The sequence below is a fragment of the Oncorhynchus mykiss genome, chromosome 19 (genome assembly GCF_057628025.1).
Source record: "Oncorhynchus mykiss isolate SJ-2025 chromosome 19, ASM5762802v1, whole genome shotgun sequence".
Lineage (NCBI taxonomy): Eukaryota > Metazoa > Chordata > Actinopteri > Salmoniformes > Salmonidae > Oncorhynchus > Oncorhynchus mykiss.
Window position 1 is genome coordinate 10,348,468 of NC_143040.1, and position 21,064 is coordinate 10,369,531.

A 21,064-nucleotide genomic window follows, 5' to 3' on the forward strand; every position below is an offset into this window, starting at 1 on the left:
ACCAGGTTCAGTACATGGAGTGGATTCTACTAGCTGATTAAACCACCTGGAACAGAATCATCAGGTTCAGTAAATGGAGTGGATTCTACTAGCTGATTAAACCACCTGGAACCACCCTAATTTCTCCCGATGAGCTGTACCACTCCCTGCTGGTGTCTCAGGGGAAGTTAGGATATGGTGAACCTGGCCTTGACCCCACTCCCTGCTGGTGTCTCAGGGGAAGTTAGGATATGGTTACCCTGGCCTTGACCCCACTCCCTGCTGGTGTCTCGGGGGAAGTTAGGATATGGTGACCCTGGCCTTGACCCCACTCCCTGCTGGTGTCTCAGGGGAAGTTAGGATATGGTGACCCTGGCCTTGACCCCACTCCCTGCTGGTGTCTCAGGGGAAGTTGGGATATGGTGACCCTGGCCTTGACCCCACTCCCTGCTGGTGTCTCAGGGGAAGTTAGGATATGGTGACCCTGGCCTTGACCCCACTCCCTGCTGGTGTCTGAGGGGAAGTTAGGATATGGTGACCCTGGCCTTGACCCCACTCCCTGTTGGTGTCTCAGGGGAAGTTGGGATATGGTGACTCTGGCCGTGACCCCACTCCCTGCTGGTGTCTCAGGGAGAGTTGGGATATGGTGACCCTGGCCTTGACCCCACTCCCTGCTGGTGTCTCAGGGGAAGTTAGGATATGGTGACCCTGGCCTTGACCCCACTCCCTGCTGGTGTCTCAGGGGAAGTTGGGATATGGTGAACCTGACCTTGACCCCACTCCCTGCTGGTGTCTCAGGGGAAGTTGAGATATGGTGACCCTGGCCGTGACCCTGGCCGTGACCCTGGCCACTCCCTGATGGGATGGTGTAAAATGTAAAACATTTCCATTGCACACTTGGGTGTAACATGACAAATATAACCCCCCCATATTATTATCTCTCTCTCTCTCTGTTATCTCTCTCGCTCCTCTCTCTCTCTTATCTCTCTCTCCTTATCTCTCTCTCTCCTTCTCTCTCTCTGTTATCTCTCTCTCCTCTCTCTCTCTTATCTCTCTCTTATCTCTCTCTCTCTCCTTCTCTCTCTCTCTCTTCTCTCTCTCCTTCTCTCTCTCTCCTCTCTCTGTCTCTCTCTCTTATCTCTCTCCTTCTCTCTCTCCTCTCTCTCTGTCTCTCTCTCTTATCTCTCTCTCCTTCTCTCTCTCTCCTTCTTTCTCTCTGTTATCTCTCTTTCTCTCCTCTCTCTCTCTTATCTCTTTCTTATCTCTCTCTCTCTCCTTCTCTCTCTCTCCTCTCTCTCTGTCTCTCTCTTTCTTATCTCTCTCTCTCTCTCTCTCTCTCTCCTCATGTTCAGGCATATTCTAATAAGGAATGATGAAAGTAAGGGCTTTCTTTTCCTATGTCCCATATCTCCCCTGATTTCTCTCTCTCTCTCTCTCTTTCTCTCTCTCTCTCTCTCTCTCTCTCCCTCCCTCTCTCTCTCTCTCTCTCTCTCTCTCTCTCTCTCTCTCTCTCCCCCTCTCTCTCTCTCTCTCTCCCTCTCTCTCTCTCTCTCTCTCTCCTCATGTTCAGGCATATTCTAATAAGGAATGATGAAAGTAAGGGCTTTCTTTTCCTATGTCCCATATCTCCCCTGATTTCTCTCTCTCTCTCTCTCTTTCTCTCTCTCTCTCTCTCTCTCTCTCCTCTCTCTCTCTCTCTCTCTCTCTCTCTCTCTCTCTCTCTCTCTCCCCCTCTCTCTCTCTCTCTCTCCCTCTCTCTCTCTCCCTCTCTCTCTCTCTCTCTCTCTCTCTCTCTCTCTCTCTCCCTCTCTCTCTCTCTCTCTCCGTTTCTCTTTTGTAGCGTGGCAGCTGTGCAGATTTCTCCTAAGGCTAATTTCAGCTTGTGTACAGTCAGTAGAACCGGGCTTTGTTTCCAGAATGACCCATTTAAATCTGATAGAAGACACACCATTGATGCATTGGATTACACACCGTATTACACTTTCAAAAGGCCAAGTTGTAATCATATTTAACGCATTAACTTAATGTGCCCCTGTGTGTGTGTGTGTGTGTGTGTGTGTGTGTGTGTGTGTGTGTGTGTGTGTGTGTGTGTGTGTGTGTGTGTGTGTGTGTGTGGAGTGTGTGTGTGTGGAGTGTGTGTGTGTGTGTGTGTGGAGTGTGGTGTGTGTGTGTGTGGTGTGTGTGTGTGTGTGTGTGTGTGTGTGTGTGTGTGGTGTGTGGAGTGTGGAGTGTGTGTGTGTGTGTGTGTGTGTGTGTGGAGTGTGTGTGTGTGTGTGTGTGGAGTGTGGTGTGTGTGTGTGTGGTGTGTGTGTGTGTGTGTGTGTGTGTGTGTGTGTGTGGTGTGTGGAGTGTGGAGTGTGTGTGTGTGTGTGTGTGTGTGTGTGTGTGTGTGTGTGTGTGTGGAGTGTGTGTGTGTGTGTGTGTGGAGTGTGGTGTGTGTGTGTGTGGTGTGTGTGTGTGTGTGTGTGTGTGTGTGAGTGGAGTGTGGAGTGTGTGTGTGTGTGTGTGGTGTGTGTGTGTGTGTGTGTGTGTGGAGTGTGTGTGTGTGTGTGTGTGGAGTGTGGTGTGTGTGTGTGTGGTGTGTGTGTGTGTGTGTGTGTGTGTGTGTGTGTGTGTGTGGTGTGTGGAGTGTGGAGTGTGTGTGTGTGTGTGTGGTGTGTGTGTGTGTGTGTGGAGTGTGGTGTGTGTGTGTGTGGTGTGAGTGTGGAGTGTGTGTGTGTGTGTGTGTGGTGTGTGTGTGTGTGTGTGTGTGTGTGTGGAGTGTGGAGTGTGTGGTGTGTGTGTGTGTGTGTGTGTGTGTGTGTGTGTGTGTGTGTGTGTGTGTGTGTGTGTGTGTGTGTGGAGTGTGGAGTGTGGAGTGTGTGGTGTGTGGTGTGTGGTGTGTGTGTTTAGTGTGTTTAGTGTGGTGTGTGTGGAGTGTGGAGTGTGTGTGTGTGTGTGTGGTGTGTGTGTGTGTGTGTGTGTGTGTGTGGAGTGTGGAGTGTGTGGTGTGTGTGTGTGTGTGTGTGTGGAGTGTGGAGTGTGGAGTGTGTGGTGTGTGGTGTGTGGTGTGTGTGTTTAGTGTGTTTAGTGTGGTGTGTGTGGAGTGTGGAGTGTGGTGTGTGGTGTGTGGTGTGTGTGTGTGTGTGTGTGTGTGTGTGTGTGTGTGTGTGTGTGTGTGTGTGTGTGTGTGTGTGTGTGTGTGTGTGTGGAGTGTGGTGTGTGTGTGTGTGTGTGTGGTGTGTGTGTTCTTCATTGTATCATTATTATTTTTTAAATGTCTCCTCTCATTGTTATTCATGTTTTTCTTTCAGATCATTTTGATTGGAGTTTGGTTATGAACCGAGTCAGGAATGATAAACATCTTGGTAATGTAAATATGGGGGGGGGGTGTACTCTCTGGGTTCTATTCATTAGACGGGCCTGTGGATGAACTAACACAATACCTTTCTATTGTGTGGCAAAGCAAAGAGTTACTCTGATTCAATTCAACTCGCTCGCTCTGTCTTTTTCCATCTCTGAATTTCTCTCTCTCACACAAGCACACACTTAGCAGATGGTTATGTGAAGAAACGACTGTGGAATAAATGGCCTTGTACTCGAGTCTTTAAATAAGATGTTTTAGCACACTGTCTTTTCAAGCTCTGCACATAATGTCATGTCCAACTGAAAAGGACCTAATTTAATGGGAGTTCTGACTTGTTGAGAGGTGAAAGGCCTGATCAGACCTGGTTGTTTCACTCGTCTAATACATCATTGTGTGTGTGTGTGTGTGTGTGTGCTTAACTATACCTGTGGGGATCAGAAGTCCCCAGAAGAATAGTGAACAAACAAACATTTAACCAACTGGTGACAATTTGTTAGTCCCCACAAGGTCAAATGCCTGATCCACCAGTCGGCCAATGACCTTCTACCCTCACTGACGAGACACTGCACTTAAGCAAACCCCCTCACAACGCACCTTCAGTCCCTTACCACGCCCTTCCAGCCCCACTCCACACCATTATGCCCCTCACCACACACTTCCATTCCCTCACCACACACTTCCAGTCCCTCACCACACACTTCCAGTCCCTCACCACACACTTCCAGCCCCTCACCACACACTTCTAGTCGCTCACCACACACTTCCAGCCCCTCACCACACACTTCCAGCCCTTCACCACACACTTCCAGTCGCTCACCACACACTTCCAGTCCCTCACCACACACTCCCAGCCCACCACACACTTCCAGCCCCTCACCACACACTTCCAGCCCTTCACCACACACTTCCAGTCGCTCACCACACACTTCCAGTCCCTCACCACACACTCCCAGCCCACCACACACTTCCAGTCCCTCACCACACACTTAAAGCCCCTCACCACACACTTCCATTCCCTCACCACACACTTCAAGCCCCTCACCACACACTTCCAGTCGCTCACCACACACTTCCATTCCCTCACCACACACTCCCAGCCCCTCACCACACACTTCCATTCCCTCACCTCACACTTCCAGTCCCTCACCACACACTTCCAGCCCCTCACCACACACTTCCAGTCCCTCACCACACACTTCCAGTCCCTCACCACACACTTCCAGCCCCTCACCACACACTTCCAGTCCCTCACCACACACTTCCAGCCCTCACCACACACTTCCATTCCCTCACCTCACACTTCCAGCCCCTCACCACACACTTCCAGCCCTTCACCACACACTTCCAGTCGCTCACCACACACTTCCAGTCCCTCACCACACACTCCCAGCCCACCACACACTTCCAGCCCCTCACCACACACTTCCAGCCCTTCACCACACACTTCCAGTCGCTCACCACACACTTCCAGTCCCTCACCACACACTCCCAGCCCACCACACACTTCCAGTCCCTCACCACACACTTAAAGCCCCTCACCACACACTTCCATTCCCTCACCACACACTTCAAGCCCCTCACCACACACTTCCAGTCGCTCACCACACACTTCCATTCCCTCACCACACACTCCCAGCCCCTCACCACACACTTCCATTCCCTCACCTCACACTTCCAGTCCCTCACCACACACTTCCAGCCCCTCACCACACACTTCCAGTCCCTCACCACACACTTCCAGTCCCTCACCACACACTTCCAGCCCCTCACCACACACTTCCAGTCCCTCACCACACACTTCCAGCCCTCACCACACACTTCCATTCCCTCACCTCACACTTCCATTCCCTCACCACACACTTCCAGTCGCTCACCACACACTTCCAGTCCCTCACCACACACTTCCAGCCCCTCACCACACACTTCCAGTCCCTCACCACACACTTCCAGCCCCTCACCACACACTTCCAGTCCCTCACCACACACTTCCAGCCCCTCACCACACACTTCAGCCCCTCACCACACACTTCCAGTCCCTCACCACACACTTCCAGCCCCTCACCACACACTTCCAGCCCCTCACCACACACTTCCATTCCCTCACCTCACACTTCCAGTCCCTCACCACACACTTCCAGCCCCTCACCACACACTTCCAGCCCCTCACCACACACTTCCAGCTCCTCACCACACACTTCCAGCCCCTCACCACACACTTCCAGTCCCTCACCACACACTTCCAGCCCCTCACCACACACTTCCAGTCGCTCACCACACACTTCCAGTCCCTCACCAGACACTTACAGCCCCTCACCACACACTTCCAGTCCCTCACCACACACTTCCAGCCCCTCACCACACACTTCCATTCCCCCACCTCACACTTCCAGTCCCTCACCACACACTTCCAGCCCCTCACCACACACTTCAGCCCCTCACCACACACTTTCAGCCCCTCACCACACACTTCCATTCCCTCACCTCACACTTCCAGTCCCTCACCACACACTTCCAGCCCCTCACCAAACACTTCCAGCCCCTCACCACACACTTCCAGCCCCTCACCACACACTTCCAGCCCCTCACCACACACTTCCAGTCCCTCACCACACACTTCCAGCCCCTCACCACACCCTTCCAGTCCCTCACCACACACTTCCAGTCCCTTACCACACACTTCCAGTCCCTCACCACTCCCTTGCAGACCCCGTTCCATCTCTTTCCATCCCCTTCCCAAGTCCTTCCATCCCCTTCCCAGCTCCTTCCATCCCCTTCCCATGTCCTTCCATCCCCTTCCCAGGTCCTTCCATCCCCTTCCCAGGTCCATCCATCCCCTTCCCAGCTCCTTCCATCCCCTTCCCAAGTCCTTCCATCCCCTTCCCAGCTCCTTCCATCCCCTTCCCAGGTCCTTCCATCCCCTTCCCAGCTCCTTCCATCCCCTTCCCAGGTCCTTCCCTCCCCTTCCCAGGTCCTTCCATCCCCTTCCCAGAAAAGACTGGAGACAGCAGCAGACATGTTGGGAGAGAAAATACTTTGGGTTATATAGAAGTCTTAGTTACCGAACGTATACCATAATAAGTTCCTTAGCCTCTGTTCCCTCAGACCCTCGTAACTCTGGGCCGTGACAGTGGCCTCTCCCCAGTCTGTAGGAAGCCGTAATGCATTTAGTACCAGTGATGTACACTTTCCCAAAGTGCGCTTAGAAGGACATGGCAAACAAGACACTTAGGTCCTCTATTCCCCCTAACACTACCTCACACACTTAGGTCCTCTATTCCCCTAACACTACCTCACACCCTCTATTCCCCTAACACTACCTCACACCCTCTATTCCCCTAACACTACCTCACACACTCTATTTCCCCTAACACTACCTCACACCCTCTATTTCCCCTAACACTACCTCACACCCTCTATTCCCCCTAACACTACCTCACACACTTAGGTCCTCTATTCCCCTAACACTACCTCACACACTCTATTTCCCCTAACACTACCTCACATCCTCTATTTCCCCTAACACTACCTCACACCCTCTATTCCCCCTAACACTACCTCACACACTTAGGTCCTCTATTCCCCTAACACTACCTCACACACTCTATTTCCCCTAACACTACCTCACATCCTCTATTTCCCCTAACACTACCTCACACCCTCTATTCCCCCTAACACTACCTCACACACTTAGGTCCTCTATTCCCCTAACACTACCTCACACACTTAGGTCCTCTATTCCCCTAACACTACCTCACACACTTAGGTCCTCTATTCCCCTAACACTACCTCACACACTTAGGTCCTCTATTCCCCAACACTACCTCACACACTTAGGTCCTCTATTCCCCTAAAACTACCTCACACACTTAGGTCCTCTATTCCCTAACACTACCTCACACACTTAGGTCCTCTATTCCCCGTAACACTACCTCACACACTTAGGTCCTCTATTACCCGAACGCTACCTCACACCCTCTATTCCCTAACACTACCTCACACACTCTATTTCCCCTAACACTACCTCACACACTTAGGTCCTCGTTTCCCCTAACACTACCTCACACACTCTATTTCCCCTAAACCTACCTCACACACTTAGGTCCTCGTTTCCCCTAACATGCAGACTACCTCATACCATCGTTTCCCCTAACACTACCTCACACCCTCTATTCCCCTAACACTACCTCACACCCTCTATTCCCTTAACACTACCTCACACACTTAGGTCCTCGTTTCCCCTAACACTACCTCACACCCTTTATTCCCCCTAACACTACCTCAAACACTTAGGTCCTCGTTTCCCCTAACATGCAGACTACCTCATACTATCGATTCCCCTAACACTACCTCACACCCTCTATTCCCCTAACACTACCTCACACCCTCTATTCCCTTAACACTACCTCACACACTTAGGTCCTCGTTTCCCCTAACACTACCTCACACCTTTTATTCCCCCTAACACTACCTCAAACACTTAGGTCCTCGTTTCCCCTAACATGCAGACTACCTCATACTATCGATTCCCCTAACACTACCTCACACCCTCTATTCCCCTAACACTACCTCACACCCTCTATTCTGCTAACACCACCTCAACCCTCTATTCCCCTAACACTACCTCAAACCCTCTATTCCCCTAACACTACCTCACACACTTAGGTCCTCTATTCCCCTAACACTACCTCACACACTCTATTTCCCCTAACACTACCTCACACACTTAGGTCCTCTATTCCCCGAACGCTACCTCACACACTTAGGTCCTCTATTCCCTTAACATTACTTCACACACTCTATTTCCCCTAACACTACCTCACACACTTAGGTCCTCTATTCCCCGAACGCTACCTCACACACTTAGGTCCTCTATTCCCCTAACACTACCTCAAACACTTAGGTCCTCTATTCCCCATAATACTACCTCATACCCTCTATTCCCCTAACACTACCTCACACCCTTAGGTCCTCGTTTCCCCTAACATACAGACTACCTCACACCCTCTATTCCCCTAATACTACCTCACACCCTCTATTCCCCTAACACTACCTCACACCCTCTATTCTTCTAACACTACCTCACACCCTCTATTCTTCTAACACTACCTCACACCCTCTATTCCCCTAACACTACCTCACACCCTCTATTCCCCTAACACTACCTCACACCCTCTATTCTTCTAACACTACCTCACACCCTCTATTCCCTAACACTACCTCACACACTTAGGTCCTATATTCCCCTAACAATACCTCACACCCTCTATTCCCTAATACTACCCCACACCCTCTATTCCCCTAACACTACCTCACACCCTCTATTCCCCTAACACTACCTCACACCCTCTATTCTTCTAACACTACCTCACACCCTCTATTCCCCTAACACTACCTCACACCCTCTATTCCCCTAACACTACCTCACACCCTCTATTCTTCTAACACTACCTCACACCCTCTATTCTTCTAACACTACCTCACACCCTCTATTCCCCTAACACTACCTCACACCCTCTATTCCCCTAACACTACCTCACACCCTCTATTCTTCTAACACTACCTCACACCCTCTATTCCCTAACACTACCTCACACACTTAGGTCCTATATTCCCCTAACAATACCTCACACCCTCTATTCCCTAATACTACCCCACACCCTCTATTCCCCTAACACTACCTCACACCCTCTATTCCCCTAACACTACCTCACACCCTCTATTCTTCTAACACTACCTCACACCCTCTATTCCCCTAACACTACCTCACACCCTCTATTCCCTAACACTACCTCACACCCTCTATTCTTCTAACACTACCTCACACCCTCTATTCTTCTAACACTACCTCACAACCTCTATTCTTCTAACATTACCTCACACCCTATATTCCCCTAACACTACCTCACACCCTCTATTCCCCTAACACTACCTAACACCCTCTATTCCCTAACACTACCTCACACCATTGATTCCCCTAACACTACCTCACACGCTCTATTCCTCTAAAACTAACTCACACCCTCTATTCCCCTAACACTACCTAACACCCTCTATTCCCTAACACTACCTCATACCATTGACTCCCCTAACACTACCTCACACCCTATATTCCCCTAACACTACCTCACACCCTCTATTCCCTAACAATACCTCACACCCTCTATTCCCTAGCACTACCTCATACCCTCTATTCCCCTAACACTGCCTCACACACTTAGGTCCTTTATTCCCCTAACAATACCTCACACCCTCTATTCCCTAACACTACCTCACACCCCCTATTCCCCCTAGCACTACCTCATACCCTCTATTCCCCTAACACTACCTCACACACTTAGGTATTGTTAGGGGAATATAGGACCTAACACCCTCTATTCCCTAACACTACCTCACACCCTTTATTCCCCTAACACTACCTCACACACTTAGGTCCTCTATTCCCCTAACACTACCTCACACCCTCTATTCCCCTAACGCTACCTAACACCCTCTATTCCCTAACACTACCTCACACTCTTTATTCCCTAACACTACCTCACACCTTCTATTCCCTAACAATACCTCACACGCTCTAATCCCTAACACTACCTCACACCCCCTATTCCCTCTAGCACTACCTCATACCCTCTATTCCCCTATCACTACCTCACACACTTAGGTCCTATATTCCCCTAACAATACCTCACACCCTCTATTCCCTAACACTACCTCACACCCCCTATTCCCCCTAGCACTACCTCATACCCTCTATTCCCCTAACACTACCTCACACACTTAGGTCCTATATTCCCCTAACAATACCTCACACCCTCTATTCCCTAACACTACCTCACAACCTCTATTCCCCTAACACTACCTCATACCCTCTATTCCCCTAACACTACCTCACACACTTAGGTCCTCTATTCCCCTAACACTACCTCACACCCTCTATTCCCCTAACACTACCTCACACCCTCTATTCCGCTAACACCACCTCAACCCTCTATTCCCCTAACACTACCTCACACCCTCTATTCCCCTAACACTACCTCACACACTTAGGTCCTCTATTCCCCTAACACTACCTCACACACTCTATTTCCCCTAACACTACCTCACACACTTAGGGCCTCTATTCCCCGAACGCTACCTCACACACTTAGGTCCTCTATTCCCTTAACATTACTGCACACACTCTATTTCCCCTAACACTACCTCACACACTTAGGGCCTCTATTCCCCGAATGCTACCTCACACACTTAGGTCCTCTATTCCCCTAACACTACCTCAAACACTTAGGTCCTCTATTCCCCATAATACTACCTCATACCCTCTATTCCCCGAACACTACCTCACACCCTTAGGTCCTCGTTTCCCCTAACATACAGACTACCTCACACCCTCTATTCCCCTAACACTACCTCACACCCTCTATCCCCCTAACACTACCTCACACCCTCTATTCTTCTAACACTACCTCACACCCTCTATTCTTCTAACACTACCTCACACCCTCTATTCCCCTAACACTACCTCACACCCTCTATTCCCCTAACACTACCTCACACCCTCTATTCTTCTAACACTACCTCACACCCTCTATTCTTCTAACACTACCTCACACCCTCTATTCCCCTAACACTACCTCACACCCTTTATTCCACTAACACTACCTCACACACTTAGGTCCTCTATTCCCCTAACACTACCTCACACCCTCTATTCCCCTAACACTACCTCACACCCTCTATTCTTCTAACACTACCTCACACCCTCTATTCCCTAACACTACCTCACACACTTAGGTCCTATATTCCTCTAACAATACCTCACACCCTCTATTCCCTAATACTACCTCACACCCTCTATTCCCCTAACACTACCTCACACCCTCTATTCCCCTAACACTACCTCACACCCTCTATTCTTCTAACACTACCTCACACCCTCTATTCCCCTAACACTACCTCACACCCTCTATTCCCCTAACACTACCTAACACCCTCTATTCCCTAACACTACCTCATACCATTGATTCCCCTAACACTACCTCACACGCTCTATTCCCCTAAAACTAACTCACACCCTCTATTCCCTAACAATACCTCACACCCTCTATTCCCTAGCACTACCTCATACCCTCTATTCCCCTAACACTGCCTCACACACTTAGGTCCTATATTCCCCTAACAATACCTCACACCCTCTATTCCCAAACACTACCTCACACCCCCTATTCCCCCTAGCACTACCTAATACCCTCTATTCCCCTAACACTATCTCACACACTTAGGTCCTATATTCCCCTAACAATACCTCACACCCTCTATTCCCTAACACTACCTCACACCCTTTATTCCCCTAACACTACCTCACACACTTAGGTCCTCTATTCCCCTAACACTACCTCACACCCTCTATTCCCCTAACGCTACCTAACACCCTCTATTCCCTAACACTACCTCACACTCTTTATTCCCTAACACTACCTCACACCCTCTATTCCCTAACAATACCTCACACACTCTAATCCCTAACACTACCTCACACCCCCTATTCCCTCTAGCACTACCTCATACCCTCTATTCCCCTATCACTACCTCACACACTTAGGTCCTATATTCCCCTAACAATACCTCACACCCTCTATTCCCTAACACTACCTCACACCCCCTATTCCCCCTAGCACTACCTCATACCCTCTATTCCCCTAACACTACCTCACACACTTAGGTCCTATATTCCCCTAACAATACCTCACACCCTCTATTCCCTAACACTACCTCACAACCTCTATTCCCCTAACACTACCTCATACCCTCTATTCCCCTAACACTACCTCACACACTTAGGTCCTCTATTCCCCTAACACTACCTCACACCCTCTATTCCCCTAACACTACCTCACACCCTCTATTCCGCTAACACCACCTCAACCCTCTATTCCCCTAACACTACCTCACACCCTCTATTCCCCTAACACTACCTCACACACTTAGGTCCTCTATTCCCCTAACACTACCTCACACACTCTATTTCCCCTAACACTACCTCACACACTTAGGGCCTCTATTCCCCGAACGCTACCTCACACACTTAGGTCCTCTATTCCCTTAACATTACTGCACACACTCTATTTCCCCTAACACTACCTCACACACTTAGGGCCTCTATTCCCCAAATGCTACCTCACACACTTAGGTCCTCTATTCCCCTAACACTACCTCAAACACTTAGGTCCTCTATTCCCCATAATACTACCTCATACCCTCTATTCCCCGAACACTACCTCACACCCTTAGGTCCTCGTTTCCCCTAACATACAGACTACCTCACACCCTCTATTCCCCTAACACTACCTCACACCCTCTATCCCCCTAACACTACCTCACACCCTCTATTCTTCTAACACTACCTCACACCCTCTATTCTTCTAACACTACCTCACACCCTCTATTCCCCTAACACTACCTCACACCCTCTATCCCCCTAACACTACCTCACACCCTCTATTCTTCTAACACTACCTCACACCCTCTATTCTTCTAACACTACCTCACACCCTCTATTCCCCTAACACTACCTCACACCCTCTATTCCCCTAACACTACCTCACACCCTCTATTCTTCTAACACTACCTCACACCCTCTATTCCCTTAACACTACCTCACACACTTAGGTCCTCGTTTCCCCTAACACTACCTCACACCCTTTATTCCCCCTAACACTACCTCAAACACTTAGGTCCTCGTTTCCCCTAACATGCAGACTACCTCATACTATCGATTCCCCTAACACTACCTCACACCCTCTATTCCCCTAACACTACCTCACACCCTCTATTCCCTTAACACTACCTCACACACTTAGGTCCTCGTTTCCCCTAACACTACCTCACACCTTTTATTCCCCCTAACACTACCTCAAACACTTAGGTCCTCGTTTCCCCTAACATGCAGACTACCTCATACTATCGATTCCCCTAACACTACCTCACACCCTCTATTCCCCTAACACTACCTCACACCCTCTATTCCGCTAACACCACCTCAACCCTCTATTCCCCTAACACTACCTCAAACCCTCTATTCCCCTAACACTACCTCACACACTTAGGTCCTCTATTCCCCTAACACTACCTCACACACTCTATTTCCCCTAACACTACCTCACACACTTAGGTCCTCTATTCCCCGAACGCTACCTCACACACTTAGGTCCTCTATTCCCTTAACATTATTTCACACACTCTATTTCCCCTAACACTACCTCACACACTTAGGTCCTCTATTCCCCGAACGCTACCTCACACACTTAGGTCCTCTATTCCCCTAACACTACCTCAAACACTTAGGTCCTCTATTCCCCATAATACTACCTCATACCCTCTATTCCCCTAACACTACCTCACACCCTTAGGTCCTCGTTTCCCCTAACATACAGACTACCTCACACCCTCTATTCCCCTAATACTACCTCACACCCTCTATTCCCCTAACACTACCTCACACCCTCTATTCTTCTAACACTACCTCACACCCTCTATTCTTCTAACACTACCTCACACCCTCTATTCCCCTAACACTACCTCACACCCTCTATTCCCCTAACACTACCTCACACCCTCTATTCTTCTAACACTACCTCACACCCTCTATTCCCTAACACTACCTCACACACTTAGGTCCTATATTCCCCTAACAATACCTCACACCCTCTATTCCCTAATACTACCCCACACCCTCTATTCCCCTAACACTACCTCACACCCTCTATTCCCCTAACACTACCTCACACCCTCTATTCTTCTAACACTACCTCACACCCTCTATTCCCCTAACACTACCTCACACCCTCTATTCCCCTAACACTACCTCACACCCTCTATTCTTCTAACACTACCTCACACCCTCTATTCTTCTAACACTACCTCACACCCTCTATTCCCCTAACACTACCTCACACCCTCTATTCCCCTAACACTACCTCACACCCTCTATTCTTCTAACACTACCTCACACCCTCTATTCCCTAACACTACCTCACACACTTAGGTCCTATATTCCCCTAACAATACCTCACACCCTCTATTCCCTAACACTACCCCACACCCTCTATTCCCCTAACACTACCTCACACCCTCTATTCCCCTAACACTACCTCACACCCTCTATTCTTCTAACACTACCTCACACCCTCTATTCCCCTAACACTACCTCACACCCTCTATTCCCTAACACTACCTCACACCCTCTATTCTTCTAACACTACCTCACACCCTCTATTCTTCTAACACTACCTCACAACCTCTATTCTTCTAACATTACCTCACACCCTATATTCCCCTAACACTACCTCACACCCTCTATTCCCCTAACACTACCTAACACCCTCTATTCCCTAACACTACCTCACACCATTGATTCCCCTAACACTACCTCACACGCTCTATTCCTCTAAAACTAACTCACACCCTCTATTCCCCTAACACTACCTAACACCCTCTATTCCCTAACACTACCTCATACCATTGACTCCCCTAACACTACCTCACACCCTATATTCCCCTAACACTACCTCACACCCTCTATTCCCTAACAATACCTCACACCCTCTATTCCCTAGCACTACCTCATACCCTCTATTCCCCTAACACTGCCTCACACACTTAGGTCCTTTATTCCCCTAACAATACCTCACACCCTCTATTCCCTAACACTACCTCACACCCCCTATTCCCCCTAGCACTACCTCATACCCTCTATTCCCCTAACACTACCTCACACACTTAGGTATTGTTAGGGGAATATAGGACCTAACACCCTCTATTCCCTAACACTACCTCACACCCTCTATTCCCCTAACACTACCTCACACCCTTTATTCCCCTAACACTACCTCACACACTTAGGTCCTCTATTCCCCTAACACTACCTCACACCCTCTATTCCCCTAACGCTACCTAACACCCTCTATTCCCTAACACTACCTCACACTCTTTATTCCCTAACACTACCTCACACCTTCTATTCCCTAACAATACCTCACACGCTCTAATCCCTAACACTACCTCACACCCCCTATTCCCTCTAGCACTACCTCATACCCTCTATTCCCCTATCACTACCTCACACACTTAGGTCCTATATTCCCCTAACAATACCTCACACCCTCTATTCCCTAACACTACCTCACACCCCCTATTCCCCCTAGCACTACCTCATACCCTCTATTCCCCTAACACTACCTCACACACTTAGGTCCTATATTCCCCTAACAATACCTCACACCCTCTATTCCCTAACACTACCTCACAACCTCTATTCCCCTAACACTACCTCATACCCTCTATTCCCCTAACACTACCTCACACACTTAGGTCCTCTATTCCCCTAACACTACCTCACACCCTCTATTCCCCTAACACTACCTCACACCCTCTATTCCGCTAACACCACCTCAACCCTCTATTCCCCTAACACTACCTCACACCCTCTATTCCCCTAACACTACCTCACACACTTAGGTCCTCTATTCCCCTAACACTACCTCACACACTCTATTTCCCCTAACACTACCTCACACACTTAGGGCCTCTATTCCCCTAACGCTACCTAACACCCTCTATTCCCTAACACTACCTCACACTCTTTATTCCCTAACACTACCTCACACCTTCTATTCCCTAACAATACCTCACACGCTCTAATCCCTAACACTACCTCACACCCCCTATTCCCTCTAGCACTACCTCATACCCTCTATTCCCCTATCACTACCTCACACACTTAGGTCCTATATTCCCCTAACAATACCTCACACCCTCTATTCCCTAACACTACCTCACACCCCCTATTCCCCCTAGCACTACCTCATACCCTCTATTCCCCTAACACTACCTCACACACTTAGGTCCTATATTCCCCTAACAATACCTCACACCCTCTATTCCCTAACACTACCTCACAACCTCTATTCCCCTAACACTACCTCATACCCTCTATTCCCCTAACACTACCTCACACACTTAGGTCCTCTATTCCCCTAACACTACCTCACACCCTCTATTCCCCTAACACTACCTCACACCCTCTATTCCGCTAACACCACCTCAACCCTCTATTCCCCTAACACTACCTCACACCCTCTATTCCCCTAACACTACCTCACACACTTAGGTCCTCTATTCCCCTAACACTACCTCACACACTCTATTTCCCCTAACACTACCTCACACACTTAGGGCCTCTATTCCCCGAACGCTACCTCACACACTTAGGTCCTCTATTCCCTTAACATTACTGCACACACTCTATTTCCCCTAACACTACCTCACACACTTAGGGCCTCTATTCCCCGAATGCTACCTCACACACTTAGGTCCTCTATTCCCCTAACACTACCTCAAACACTTAGGTCCTCTATTCCCCATAATACTACCTCATACCCTCTATTCCCCGAACACTACCTCACACCCTTAGGTCCTCGTTTCCCCTAACATACAGACTACCTCACACCCTCTATTCCCCTAACACTACCTCACACCCTCTATCCCCCTAACACTACCTCACACCCTCTATTCTTCTAACACTACCTCACACCCTCTATTCTTCTAACACTACCTCACACCCTCTATTCCCCTAACACTACCTCACACCCTCTATTCCCCTAACACTACCTCACACCCTCTATTCTTCTAACACTACCTCACACCCTCTATTCTTCTAACACTACCTCACACCCTCTATTCCCCTAACACTACCTCACACCCTTTATTCCACTAACACTACCTCACACACTTAGGTCCTCTATTCCCCTAACACTACCTCACACCCTCTATTCCCCTAACACTACCTCACACCCTCTATTCTTCTAACACTACCTCACACCCTCTATTCCCTAACACTACCTCACACACTTAGGTCCTCTATTCCCCTAACACTACCTCATACCCTCTATTCCCCTAACACTACCTCACACACTTAGGTCCTCTATTCCCCTAACACTACCTCACACCCTCTATTCCCCTAACACTACCTCACACCCTCTATTCCGCTAACACCACCTCAACCCTCTATTCCCCTAACACTACCTCACACCCTCTATTCCCCTAACACTACCTCACACACTTAGGTCCTCTATTCCCCTAACACTACCTCACACACTCTATTTCCCCTAACACTACCTCACACACTTAGGGCCTCTATTCCCCTAACGCTACCTAACACCCTCTATTCCCTAACACTACCTCACACTCTTTATTCCCTAACACTACCTCACACCTTCTATTCCCTAACAATACCTCACACGCTCTAATCCCTAACACTACCTCACACCCCCTATTCCCTCTAGCACTACCTCATACCCTCTATTCCCCTATCACTACCTCACACACTTAGGTCCTATATTCCCCTAACAATACCTCACACCCTCTATTCCCTAACACTACCTCACACCCCCTATTCCCCCTAGCACTACCTCATACCCTCTATTCCCCTAACACTACCTCACACACTTAGGTCCTATATTCCCCTAACAATACCTCACACCCTCTATTCCCTAACACTACCTCACAACCTCTATTCCCCTAACACTACCTCATACCCTCTATTCCCCTAACACTACCTCACACACTTAGGTCCTCTATTCCCCTAACACTACCTCACACCCTCTATTCCCCTAACACTACCTCACACCCTCTATTCCGCTAACACCACCTCAACCCTCTATTCCCCTAACACTACCTCACACCCTCTATTCCCCTAACACTACCTCACACACTTAGGTCCTCTATTCCCCTAACACTACCTCACACACTCTATTTCCCCTAACACTACCTCACACACTTAGGGCCTCTATTCCCCGAACGCTACCTCACACACTTAGGTCCTCTATTCCCTTAACATTACTGCACACACTCTATTTCCCCTAACACTACCTCACACACTTAGGGCCTCTATTCCCCGAATGCTACCTCACACACTTAGGTCCTCTATTCCCCTAACACTACCTCAAACACTTAGGTCCTCTATTCCCCATAATACTACCTCATACCCTCTATTCCCCGAACACTACCTCACACCCTTAGGTCCTCGTTTCCCCTAACATACAGACTACCTCACACCCTCTATTCCCCTAACACTACCTCACACCCTCTATCCCCCTAACACTACCTCACACCCTCTATTCTTCTAACACTACCTCACACCCTCTATTCTTCTAACACTACCTCACACCCTCTATTCCCCTAACACTACCTCACACCCTCTATTCCCCTAACACTACCTCACACCCTCTATTCTTCTAACACTACCTCACACCCTCTATTCTTCTAACACTACCTCACACCCTCTATTCCCCTAACACTACCTCACACCCTTTATTCCACTAACACTACCTCACACACTTAGGTCCTCTATTCCCCTAACACTACCTCACACCCTCTATTCCCCTAACACTACCTCACACCCTCTATTCTTCTAACACTACCTCACACCCTCTATTCCCTAACACTACCTCACACACTTAGGTCCTATATTCCTCTAACAATACCTCACACCCTCTATTCCCTAATACTACCTCACACCCTCTATTCCCCTAACACTACCTCACACCCTCTATTCCCCTAACACTACCTCACACCCTCTATTCTTCTAACACTACCTCACACCCTCTATTCCCCTAACACTACCTCACACCCTCTATTCCCCTAACACTACCTAACACCCTCTATTCCCTAACACTACCTCATACCATTGATTCCCCTAACACTACCTCACACGCTCTATTCCCCTAAAACTAACTCACACCCTCTATTGCCCTAACACTACCTAACACCCTCTATTCCCTAACACTACCTCATACCATTGACTCCCCTAACACTACCTCACACCCTCTATTCCCCTAACACTACCTCACACCCTCTATTCCCTAACAATACCTCACACCCTCTATTCCCTAGCACTACCTCATACCCTCTATTCCCCTAACACTGCCTCACACACTTAGGTCCTATATTCCCCTAACAATACCTCACACCCTCTATTCCCAAACACTACCTCACACCCCCTATTCCCCCTAGCACTACCTAATACCCTCTATTCCCCTAACACTACCTCACACACTTAGGTCCTATATTCCCCTAACAATACCTCACACCCTCTATTCCCTAACACTACCTCACACCCTCTATCCCCCTAACACTACCTCACACCCTCTATTCTTCTAACACTACCTCACACCCTCTATTCTTCTAACACTACCTCACACCCTCTATTCCCCTAACACTACCTCACACCCTCTATTCCCCTAACACTACCTCACACCCTCTATTCTTCTAACACTACCTCACACCCTCTATTCTTCTAACACTACCTCACACCCTCTATTCCCCTAACACTACCTCACACCCTTTATTCCACTAACACTACCTCACACACTTAGGTCCTCTATTCCCCTAACACTACCTCACACCCTCTATTCCCCTAACACTACCTCACACCCTCTATTCTTCTAACACTACCTCACACCCTCTATTCCCTAACACTACCTCACACACTTAGGTCCTATATTCCTCTAACAATACCTCACACCCTCTATTCCCTAATACTACCTCACACCCTCTATTCCCCTAACACTACCTCACACCCTCTATTCCCCTAACACTACCTCACACCCTCTATTCTTCTAACACTACCTCACACCCTCTATTCCCCTAACACTACCTCACACCCTCTATTCCCCTAACACTACCTAACACCCTCTATTCCCTAACACTACCTCATACCATTGATTCCCCTAACACTACCTCACACGCTCTATTCCCCTAAAACTAACTCACACCCTCTATTGCCCTAACACTACCTAACACCCTCTATTCCCTAACACTACCTCATACCATTGACTCCCCTAACACTACCTCACACCCTCTATTCCCCTAACACTACCTCACACCCTCTATTCCCTAACAATACCTCACACCCTCTATTCCCTAGCACTACCTCATACCCTCTATTCCCCTAACACTGCCTCACACACTTAGGTCCTATATTCCCCTAACAATACCTCACACCCTCTATTCCCAAACACTACCTCACACCCCCTATTCCCCCTAGCACTACCTAATACCCTCTATTCCCCTAACACTACCTCACACACTTAGGTCCTATATTCCCCTAACAATACCTCACACCCTCTATTCCCTAACACTACCTCACACCCTTTATTCCCCTAACACTACCTCACACACTTAGGTCCTCTATTCCCCTAACACTACCTCACACCCTCTATTCCCCTAACGCTACCTAACACCCTCTATTCCCTAACACTACCTCACACTCTTTATTCCCTAACACTACCTCACACCCTCTATTCCCCTAACACTACCTCACACCCTCTATTCCCTAACAATACCTCACACGCTCTAATCCCTAACACTACCTCACACCCCCTATTCCCTCTAGCACTACCTCATACCCTCTATTCCCCTATCACTACCTCACACACTTAGGTCCTATATTCCCCTAACAATACCTCACACCCTCTATTCCCTAACACTACCTCACACCCCCTATTCCCCCTAGCACTACCTCATACCCTCTATTCCCCTAACACTACCTCACACACTTAGGTCCTATATTCCCCTAACAATACCTCGCACCCTCTATTCCCTAACACTACCTCACACCCTCTATTCCCCTAACACTACCTCATACCCTCTATTCCCCTAACACTACCTCACACACTTAGGTCCTCT